Here is a 9,365-nt window from a genome sequence, read left to right on the forward strand (position 1 = left end):
TGAAACAGGCTGGAACAAATTAAGAGTGTGGTGTCGTCACTGTGAGAGCCACGCTGCCCTCCAGAGGGATTGTTGTTGGATGCTGCAGATGCAGTTCAGGAGATGGGGGGACAGAGGCTTGTGGGAGCTTCTCAGAAACTTACAAAAAAAGCAGCAACAAGCATCTCAGCACCACAAAGGTCAAAGAAGATGCTATTTGAACGTTTCTGCCCACCTTAAAGCGTAAGCTCACAGCAAGGGAAGGGCCACTTCTACAAACCAGATTCCAGGAACTAGAACAGCAAAAAAAAAGACAAAAGCCAAAATAAAATTGTCCATCTTCTACTCACTTAACAAACTGAGCTAACTCTGTCCCTGATGACACTGCTGTGACTCAAACTGAAGGGAAATTCAGCCTGAGATGACTTTTGCCATGATGTGCTGCTTAAAAGAGGGCAGTGTGCTTGGAGTAGGGGTGATCCTGAGGCATTTTATTACTTAACTGTGCTATTGCATTTGAAGAATGCCTTCAGGCTATCCAAAAATGCTGAACAGAAAGCTTTAATCAAAATGGAGTAAAATTCCAAATGCATTCATGCTTGTCCTTAAAGAGCCCAGTCTTGCACATTTCTTGGCTGGTCTCATGTGGTGTTGTTAGACCCGACCCTGTCAGCTCAGGGCATGGATCCTCATTTAGAGATGGTATCTCAGGGGGACTGATAACCTGGGTCTTGAGGCCAGCATCTCCTTGGTCCAGCACTTGAACTGCCTTGTCTGCAGGGGTTGTTGGGCTGTGGGGTGTCCTGCTTTGGGGAGCTGACAGAGAGGATTGGGACCATCCTGGCTCCCTTCACGGAGACCCACAGTATTTTGTAGGAAATACGGGAAAAGTCAATATTCCATGGATTAGTGTTTGTAGGAAACTAGTCCTGGTAACAAAAACTGTTGTGTGTTTTTGTTTCACTCCTTTTTAGAGCTGCCAGTCTCGTAGTCGCAGGGATGGATGTGGTTAGAGCAGGCAGAGCCATCAAGACATGTGCTTATCTATCAATCATACCAGCTGTTTCTGGCATGCAGCAACTGACTGACCACAGTAAGGAGAGCAGGATGTAATCAGTTAGCAGAGCTCTCCTTTCTCAGCAAGGACGATAAGGATTATTGGCAAACCCACAGAGAGTTACGGGAATAGAGGAATTGCTGTGCTGAAGTCACTTCCTATCACTTGGGAGTCCCTGTGCTCAGAGCATTGTGTTTGCTTTCCTAGTATGGGTCTCGTTGGTTGTCTGCATTAGTTCAGACATAGAAGTGCACTCAGCCTGTCCCAGCACACAGAATCCCACTTGGGGAGATTGCCAATGCAGTCTTTTATCTACTTCTGTGGGAAGGATTCAGACTGGCTGTGAGCAAACAGAGCGATTCTTTACATATCTTTTCACCAGTAAAACACCTTGCTGCAGAGATTTTTACAAAAACAGGCATGACTTAATCAATTCTGGGAAGAGGCATATGCCAACAGAAACGCTCTTTTGCCAACACAAACTGTGCTGCCACCAGAGGAGTGTCAGCAATCCCACTCTTGCCAGTGTGGGGACTCCGCTCCACTGATTAGGTGCAGTACAGGTGGACAGCGCAGGAAGTTCCCAGCCGGTGAGGTCAGTGCTGAGGTGAGCCCCTGCTCCCTCATCTCAAGAGGGAGTGGTGGCCATTTCACTGCACCTGTGTCAACAGAGAATTTATAAAAACTGGAGGTGAGCTCTGGAACGTGCAGCTGGTTGGTGTTGCAGTCTGTAGATGAGAAAGTTGTCCATGCGCTGTATCTGTGGTCAGCACAGATCTGGTGATACCTTGGGGGTTTCTGGTGTCTTCTCTGAGGTCATGACAGCCAACTCAGAGAGGACTCACACTGCAGCCCTGTGTGCAACTAGTGCCTATCACTGAGGTTAAGAGAATGCCATTAGATCAAAGCTCCCTTACCAGGGAAGCTGGAGAGCCTGGACAGGCAGATACAATGCCAAAGAGCATTGTGTCACCACAATGCCAGAGTTTCGGGTCTAAAAATGTGACTGGCAAAAGCAGGGGAAGCAAAAGGTTGAGTGCTACCTGCACTGCATCCTGTTTAGCCCAGATTTGCTAGAGCTTTGGGGATATAGGAATTAAATGTCTACAGAAGGAAAAAAAGACTTATACTTTTCCTAGATTTATTGGGAGGGATGTGTATGTGGAATTGAGCTTTACTACAAATCCCCTGTAGACAGTATTTGAGACAGAATGACTTTGTTCAGGATGTGTTTGTAAATATCTGTCTATATTTTTAAGACTTACCACTGTAAGAGACCCAAGATGATCTGTGATTTCTGCAATCTCATCAGAGAGCAAGTGAGTGATTCCATGCGGTGGAGACATACAGCCCCATGACTCACAGCCCTGAGTCACAGCATTGGGACACTTCAGCATTCAGAACACTAGTAGTGACAGAAATCAGGATGATGAGCAAGCAGCTGTTACTCATTCTCAGCTGGACACTATAAGCATGTTTGTACCAGTCAGTGTGGCTCTGGCTCTTCTTTGCTTCCTCCTGCAGACCTGCAGTCATCTGGATAGCACAGTGACATGGCTCACTTAACATTTGCCTCTGGGCAAGGGATGATCAAGTCTAGTCTCTGGCTCCCAAAGTGTCCTGCTTGACTCTATTAGGCTCAGCATGGAGTTATCATGGCAATTTTCACTTCAGATTACTTCTTTCATCTCTGGAGATCAGCTCACGTTACAAACACAAACACATTGATCATCACACAGAGTTAAAAAGTCTACCCCTCTTTTCAGCTAGGGGGGGCTGAGGCACTAAGCAGGTAGGCAGCTTGCTCTTAGTGACAAAGGAGGTTTGTAGCAGAAGCAGGACAAAACCGCAAGAGCCTTAAACTGCCTCCTAATCTCTGACAACTGAACCATATGCTCCATTGCATTCATCACTTCCTCATGAGGTGGCAGTTTGGATGAGAACAAGTGCCCAGGAAGTCACCCTGTTTATCCTCTCTCGGCCTCTTAATGCCTGTGGAACATTTTTATTGAATTCTTTTAATGGCCATCAGCTTTGGTGTGGGAAATGATTCCGAGAGACAAAGGCTCGGTTATGTGTGTGCACGTGCGTGTGTGGTAGGGAGAGGGGAAGAATAAAAAATCCATTTCCAGATGGTTGAAAGGATGCATAGCACTTTGCTATTGGCAAAAACAACCTCTTTCATTTTCAGGATGTGTAAGTCACAGGATTGCAGCTGGAAAAAAATTAGTGGAGAGGGAGGCAGTGGGGTAAAAATAAGAATGCTTAATGAAAAATAACCTAGCCCATATATGAAAAACCAAGTGCTTCATTTTTATATAATTGGGGGTGGCGGGGGGGGGGGAGGAATGTACTTGCTTAGGAGGATCTGTGTAAAGCAGGTCCAAATATGTATTATCTCATTTTCTTCTTAGCTTCTTTGCTTTGCATTCCCAACTGTAGCCTCACAGGAAATTCAGTCCCTGGCAAGCTTCAGTTCCAGACAGGAAACATTCTGAGGAATTTCTTCCATGCAGGTACTATATTTGCTTGGAGGGATGACATGGTGGAGGATATTTACCATGGCTGGATTTAACTAGCAGGATATTATTCATGTTGATGGAGTTGCTGGGAGTGATCTGTGTCTGCAGCCACCAGCATGCCATGTTTAAACAAATCGTGCTGCTCTGCTTGCCTGTGGGAAGATTTGCATTAGATCTGGGCCAGATTCTCCTTCCTCCAACAGCAGCATGGCCCAGCTTATGTCAAAGATATTTGCTGATGTCAGGAAATATCAGGATCAGGCCCGTGCAGCAGGTTTTTATCACACTACAAACTTGGTCTTAAGCTATTTGCACGTACAGATACTTGCAAGCAGGCATTTGGATAGTAGCAACTGGAGTGATGGGAGGCTTGTGTGTGTGTGTGGAGATGAAGGAAGGCCTTTGCTCTTGCCTTTGCTCTCTGAGGGGACCAGACACTGAGAAAAGGGAATTCTGGCAGCACATGGCCTTTCAGATGAGTGGGAGGTGCTGAATGTGGCCAGCTGAGACACAAGCACTCCTTGGGATGCTTTCCTACTTTTCACTGCAAGTTCTCTGAAGGCCTCTGCATTGCTTATTAGTCCAGAGGAGTCTAAAAAACAAGTGTGATACATCCTGCAGCCACTCATCACTGAACAGTGATGTGGTGGGTTGAACAGTTCTTGAAGCACCCAAGAACAACATCCCTTTCTTATCAAAACACATGAGTGCTTTCAAGTCTTTAATGCAGTTCTCAGGATACAAAGCGTGAAGAGAAGAGTGATCAGTCTGAATCACTGTCTCCCAAGAGAAACGTGAGGGTTTGAAGTACGTGGCTGGGAACAATCCTGTGCTGGCAAGGAAATGGACTGCATGACCCATCTCAGAGATCTGTGATTCACTGCAAATGCAGAGAACGAGCACAAAATGTGTAGTAACTTGTAGTGGTACCTTGCCTGCTATTACAGCGCAGCCTCCAGCCAGAGACAACCCAAACAAGTTCACAGGTGTTCTCTGGGAACAGGCCTTTTCTGTGGGGAGCCATGAAAGACAGCAGGAATGCCTTCAAAGCCTTAAAGGTCTCTGTGCCACCATGCCAAGCAGTGGAAATGTAACTGTGTGTGCACTGCTGAAACATGGATTTTTTTAAGATTGTTTTTTTGGTTTCTGAGGCAGGAAGCACAAGTGTATGTCCTCTCTTTTAATGTTATGGGGAGAAGAAAAGATTCAGACTCCCCTGCAGTGTTGGTGAAAATGCAGCTTTGGCCTTTAGTGCCCTTTGTTACATAAATACAAGTAGAGTAGACATATTAATCACCCTGCCAATGAGGGAGGAACAGAGCAGCAACCTCAAATGCCACCCACTCCCCATTCTAGCTCCCATTTGATGTTGCTATTTTAAGCCACACATTATTTCCTGCTGTGATTTTATTTTTTTTACCCAGCTTCTAATTCTGGCTCTGAGGTAAGCTGTGACATACATACCCCTCCTCTCCCCCTCCCTGCCTTCCTCCTCCCCCTGCACCCACGTCCTCTTTATTGCTGTCTTTCAGAAATTTTCTCTCTTGTAAGCAGCTGGGTCCCAGAGGTTAGTTATTGACTGCCCACAAAAAAATATGAAGAGGATGGTCTTCTTACTGCTTTTGGATTTAAGTACAAACAATATTTGAGGTCATGATTTACAGGGCAGACTGCTTTAAGAGTGCTGTTCCCCTGCTCCCTTCTTCTCAGGGAGTTTAGCGCTGTTTAGAGAATACCTGGCTGGGAAGCAAGGCAGCTGATGATGGGCCACAGCTGGTGAAGCCATCTAGTGAAGGGTTGTACACCAGTGGCACGTGCTCTGTGGAATAGAGGAGACAGGACAGAGCTCAACTACTCAACAAGGGCTCTGCCACCTGAGCTTGCTTGTGTGAAGGCAATCAGCAGACTTCTAACCCCTAAGAAACTGGTTGCCAGTTTCCCCCACTGGCAACCGCCTCATGTTGCCTGTGCCAGAGTGCAGCTTCTTTCTGTCTGGATCTGCTGTATCCACGTGTCTGCTGTGGCTTTCAGCTGCCACCACCTCAGCCCTGAGGAAGGCTGTAACTGCATCAGGGCAGAGGAAGAATGGAGCCTGCAGTCCCAGGAAGGGCTTGGTGCACCAGGCAGCAGTGGCTCTTCCCTGGTGTGTGAGCGTGGCTGAGCACAGATAAGAGCTCTGCCAAGGTAAGTTTGAGCCCTAGGAGGAAATCTGAGGCTGCTTCTGTACCGCAGTTGAGGAACATTACAGGTTTATTCTCTTCTATTCCCACTCACCCCTTCCCTCCCTGCCAAGCAACCCATCCTGAAAATCTCCTCTGACTGGATGTTTGCTGCTGCAGACAAATCTTCCTAGCATAAGAGCAGGCTGTGTGGCAGCACGCTGCTGGCAAAACCCCAGGCCTTGCTTCTACTTCCAGGGAAGCAGAGGTCTGGGCTGCCCTCAGCCAGTCCTGATGTATACATTTCACACAAACAATCTCACGCCTTTCCCTTCCTGTGAGTTGCTCTTGGAATTGCTGCACGTGGCTCTTGTCTGCCTGGTGTGAGCAGTAGCTGTAGGAAATCCCAGGCTGGGCATCTACATGTTCTTTGTCCTCCCCTTTCCCAGACAGGGATTCCAGTTGTGCTCCTCCTGAGGTTCCTGGAGAGTAGGAAAGGCAGAGAGGGAGAAGTGCTTTGCCAAGTGGTTTAATGTTAGTCATGACCACTGAAAGTCTTTGCTGTGCTCTCACCAGAACTGTTATTTTTATTTTCACAGTTGTGTTTCCATGTGGGTCTGCAGAAAGGGCTGGGGAGTCACATCCCTTCCCAAGAGCAGGCCACGCTCTGGTTTTGCATGTTTTCCCACTGGTTTAAAACAGTGAGGAGCACTGGGCACCTGTCCTGTCACAGGCCACACTGCAGCCCTCTTGTCCTTGCTGCAAAGAGCTTGCAATTGAATTGAGCAAGCGAATTTCCAGTGGATGGGAGGGTTGGAAGGAGGGAAAAAGCCAGACTCGAGAACTGAAATGATCACACCAGAATTAAATGACTGTTTTTCCAGCATACTATGTCCCCATGGGCAACTTTTTAAAAAGTTCTGGCAGAGTAGCTTCTCCCACAACAGCACTGCTGGAGAGTTTCCCCCTGGAGAGGGGGAGAAAAAGGACCTCAAAAAGGACTGGAATAAATTGGCTTTACAGAAAATGACCCTGCTCTGGGGTGTCACACCCAGCACGGCGCAGCAGGAGCCAGCCAGCAGCTGACAGGCGTCTGGTGTCCTGTGCTGGATGAGGACAGCTCTCCAAGGACCCATGTCCACATGGCAGCCAGTTCTGCCATCCTTGCTGGCACAGACTCACAGCATCTTGCTGGGGGTCTGTGTGGTGCAGGGAAGAGCTGACTGGGCACAGGGGCTTGCAGAGGGAGAAGAATTCAGTTCACACTGGGTGTCGCCTGCTTGCCGGGACCATCCGCCAGAGGCCAGTGCTGGTACAGGCCCTGCTGGTCACTTGAACAATAGGAATACTGGGAAAGAGCTTGTGGTTTACAGATAAAATGGCTGTGGGGTAGGGGCAGCTTAGGGGCACTGGTGCAATAGGCCATATGTGTTATGGCATTCGAGGTATGTGATAAATAACCCATTTCTGAGTTTGGCCAGGCTGAGAGTTGCATAAACAACAACATCACCACAACAGAAATCAAAAAGCCTGAACAATCCTCAATATCCACATTCTGGCATCTGTGAATGGCACAAGAGGGCAGAGATTTCATGCCCTGTGGACTAGCTGTTACCCCAAAATCTTCCTTTCCTTGCAAAGCTGGTCTTTATGATCAGCATTGCTGTATGCTTCCTGGCATGGCAGCAACCTGAGAGGCCCAGCTCACTGGAGATGCATCTGGCAGGTGCCCTGACTGCCTGGAGAGCCCTCTTACTACTGCCATTGTTCCCTGTCCTTGCAGCTCAGACAGAGCTGGGTGAAGAACTTTCTTCTCAGTGAAGAAAGGTGGCTCTGGAAGACATTCCGTGCAAGCTCTGATGAGATCTGCCCCTCCCAGGGCCATTCAGCTGGGCTTGCTCCTTTTTCTCATTCCACACACGGTTTAAAGACTGTTTGTAAACACCAGTCTCTGCCTCTGGGGCTCTGGGCAGAAGGCCAGGGAGGGATCTAAGAGACAGCAGACAGTTTTAAGAGGCAGTGGCGTCCGATTGCTGGGGTGGAGAGGATACGCCTTGCAGTTAATAGCCGTGGTGGCAGGAGTCACCTACGGTACCAGCAGGTCCCAACACTATTTCATGGCTCCCTGAGGCTGAGCTCGGGTTTTACTGAAATGACCCCTTCACATGCCAAGGTAAATTCTGCATCTCTCAAGCCAGCTCTGCTGGAATCAGTGGGGAGTTAAGCTGTGTTTCCTCAAGTGTACATACGAGATCGGGGCCCTGTGATGACAAACACCACAGTGCACATGTGTTTGCATTTGGCACAGCACAAGTTAAATATTTACTCTGTTCAACCTCTCCTTTCCTTAGATTGCTCCAGAGAGCTTGGCCACATGCATGGACTGGGGCACTCCCATCTAACTGGGCAGTCAAGGGCTTGCTGTGGCATAGCACCTGCTCACTGAACACAAGACAGTGATCTACAGTCTGAGATGCTGGCAGAGGGTCTGCCCAAGCCTCCCTGTCTCCCTTGGCTTTAGTCCTTTTGAAAATTGGTTAACAAGTGCCATTGCTTGTCATTGTGACATTGTGGAGCAGTGACAAAGCTCTGCTTTTTGAAGGGAGGTTAGAGCTGGAGAGAATTAGAGCTGTGCTCACCTCTCTCTGCAGCACTTGGTAGGCAAGGGAGACAAGGACAGGTCTTCACCCAAGTACAAGTCTGAGCCTGTTTGTATGTCCAAAATTGCTTCTGTCCACACACTTTACCAGCAGGCATGCTTATGCACAGATTTAGATGGAGCTGCAAAGCTCCTAAAAAGGTGAAAGCCAGTTCTGAGCAGAGTGGGTTGCACTAGGAGCCTGAGTACACACAGATATGGAAAACAGAACTACAGCTGGGAAGCAGCCAGTGGTCCAGACAGGCTGAGCATTGTCTGTAGGGTTGTTCTGTCTATACCTGAGCTCACACCTCACTGCACAGATGAAGCCTCTTTGCCTTGCATCCTGAAGGCCTGGTGCTGGGATGGCTCCTTGTCCCCATGCAGGTACCTCTGCACTGGGCTCCCCAGGCTTCACACTGTGTGTGACAGCTTGTACCTGGGTCATGTGTTACACCTGTGCAAGGCACTCCTGTGGGAACATTGTGGGAGGTCAGGCCTGGCTGGTGGGGCTGAGGGAGGCAGAGAAAAGCTGGTGGCTCCTTTAAGGGAGGAAGCCAACAGGGCTGCAGAGAAGGCGCTCTGGAAGCTGTGTTTTTCTCTCAGTGCCTCAGGGGCTGGTTACTAAATTTGGTTACTGGGCTTAAATAATGCAGCGTGGCAGAGCCCACTGGGTTTGAACACTGTCATATCCACATAATCCTCTCCTAGGTGGCAGAGATCTCTTGTTCTCTGCCGCTGCTATCTGCACAGGAGCTTGAATGTGATGTGAAACATCATCTCAAATAATTATAACTAGCAGAGAAGAGCCAAAGCTGCAAAGTCCCATCTATTTCCACTGTGCTCTGTCTATCTATGTAATTTCTAAGGTGCCAATCACCAAAGCATCCAAGCACTGTCTAATCTGAATGTGAATTCTCTTGGTGCTCATGGACGCTTGAATCTTAGCATTTTGTGTGAGCCCATCTCTAGCAAGCATAGGGACAGAGCTGCATACTGTGAACAAAAAA

The sequence above is a fragment of the Zonotrichia albicollis genome, chromosome 3 (assembly GCF_047830755.1).
Source record: "Zonotrichia albicollis isolate bZonAlb1 chromosome 3, bZonAlb1.hap1, whole genome shotgun sequence".
In the NCBI taxonomy this organism is placed as follows: Eukaryota; Metazoa; Chordata; class Aves; order Passeriformes; family Passerellidae; genus Zonotrichia; species Zonotrichia albicollis.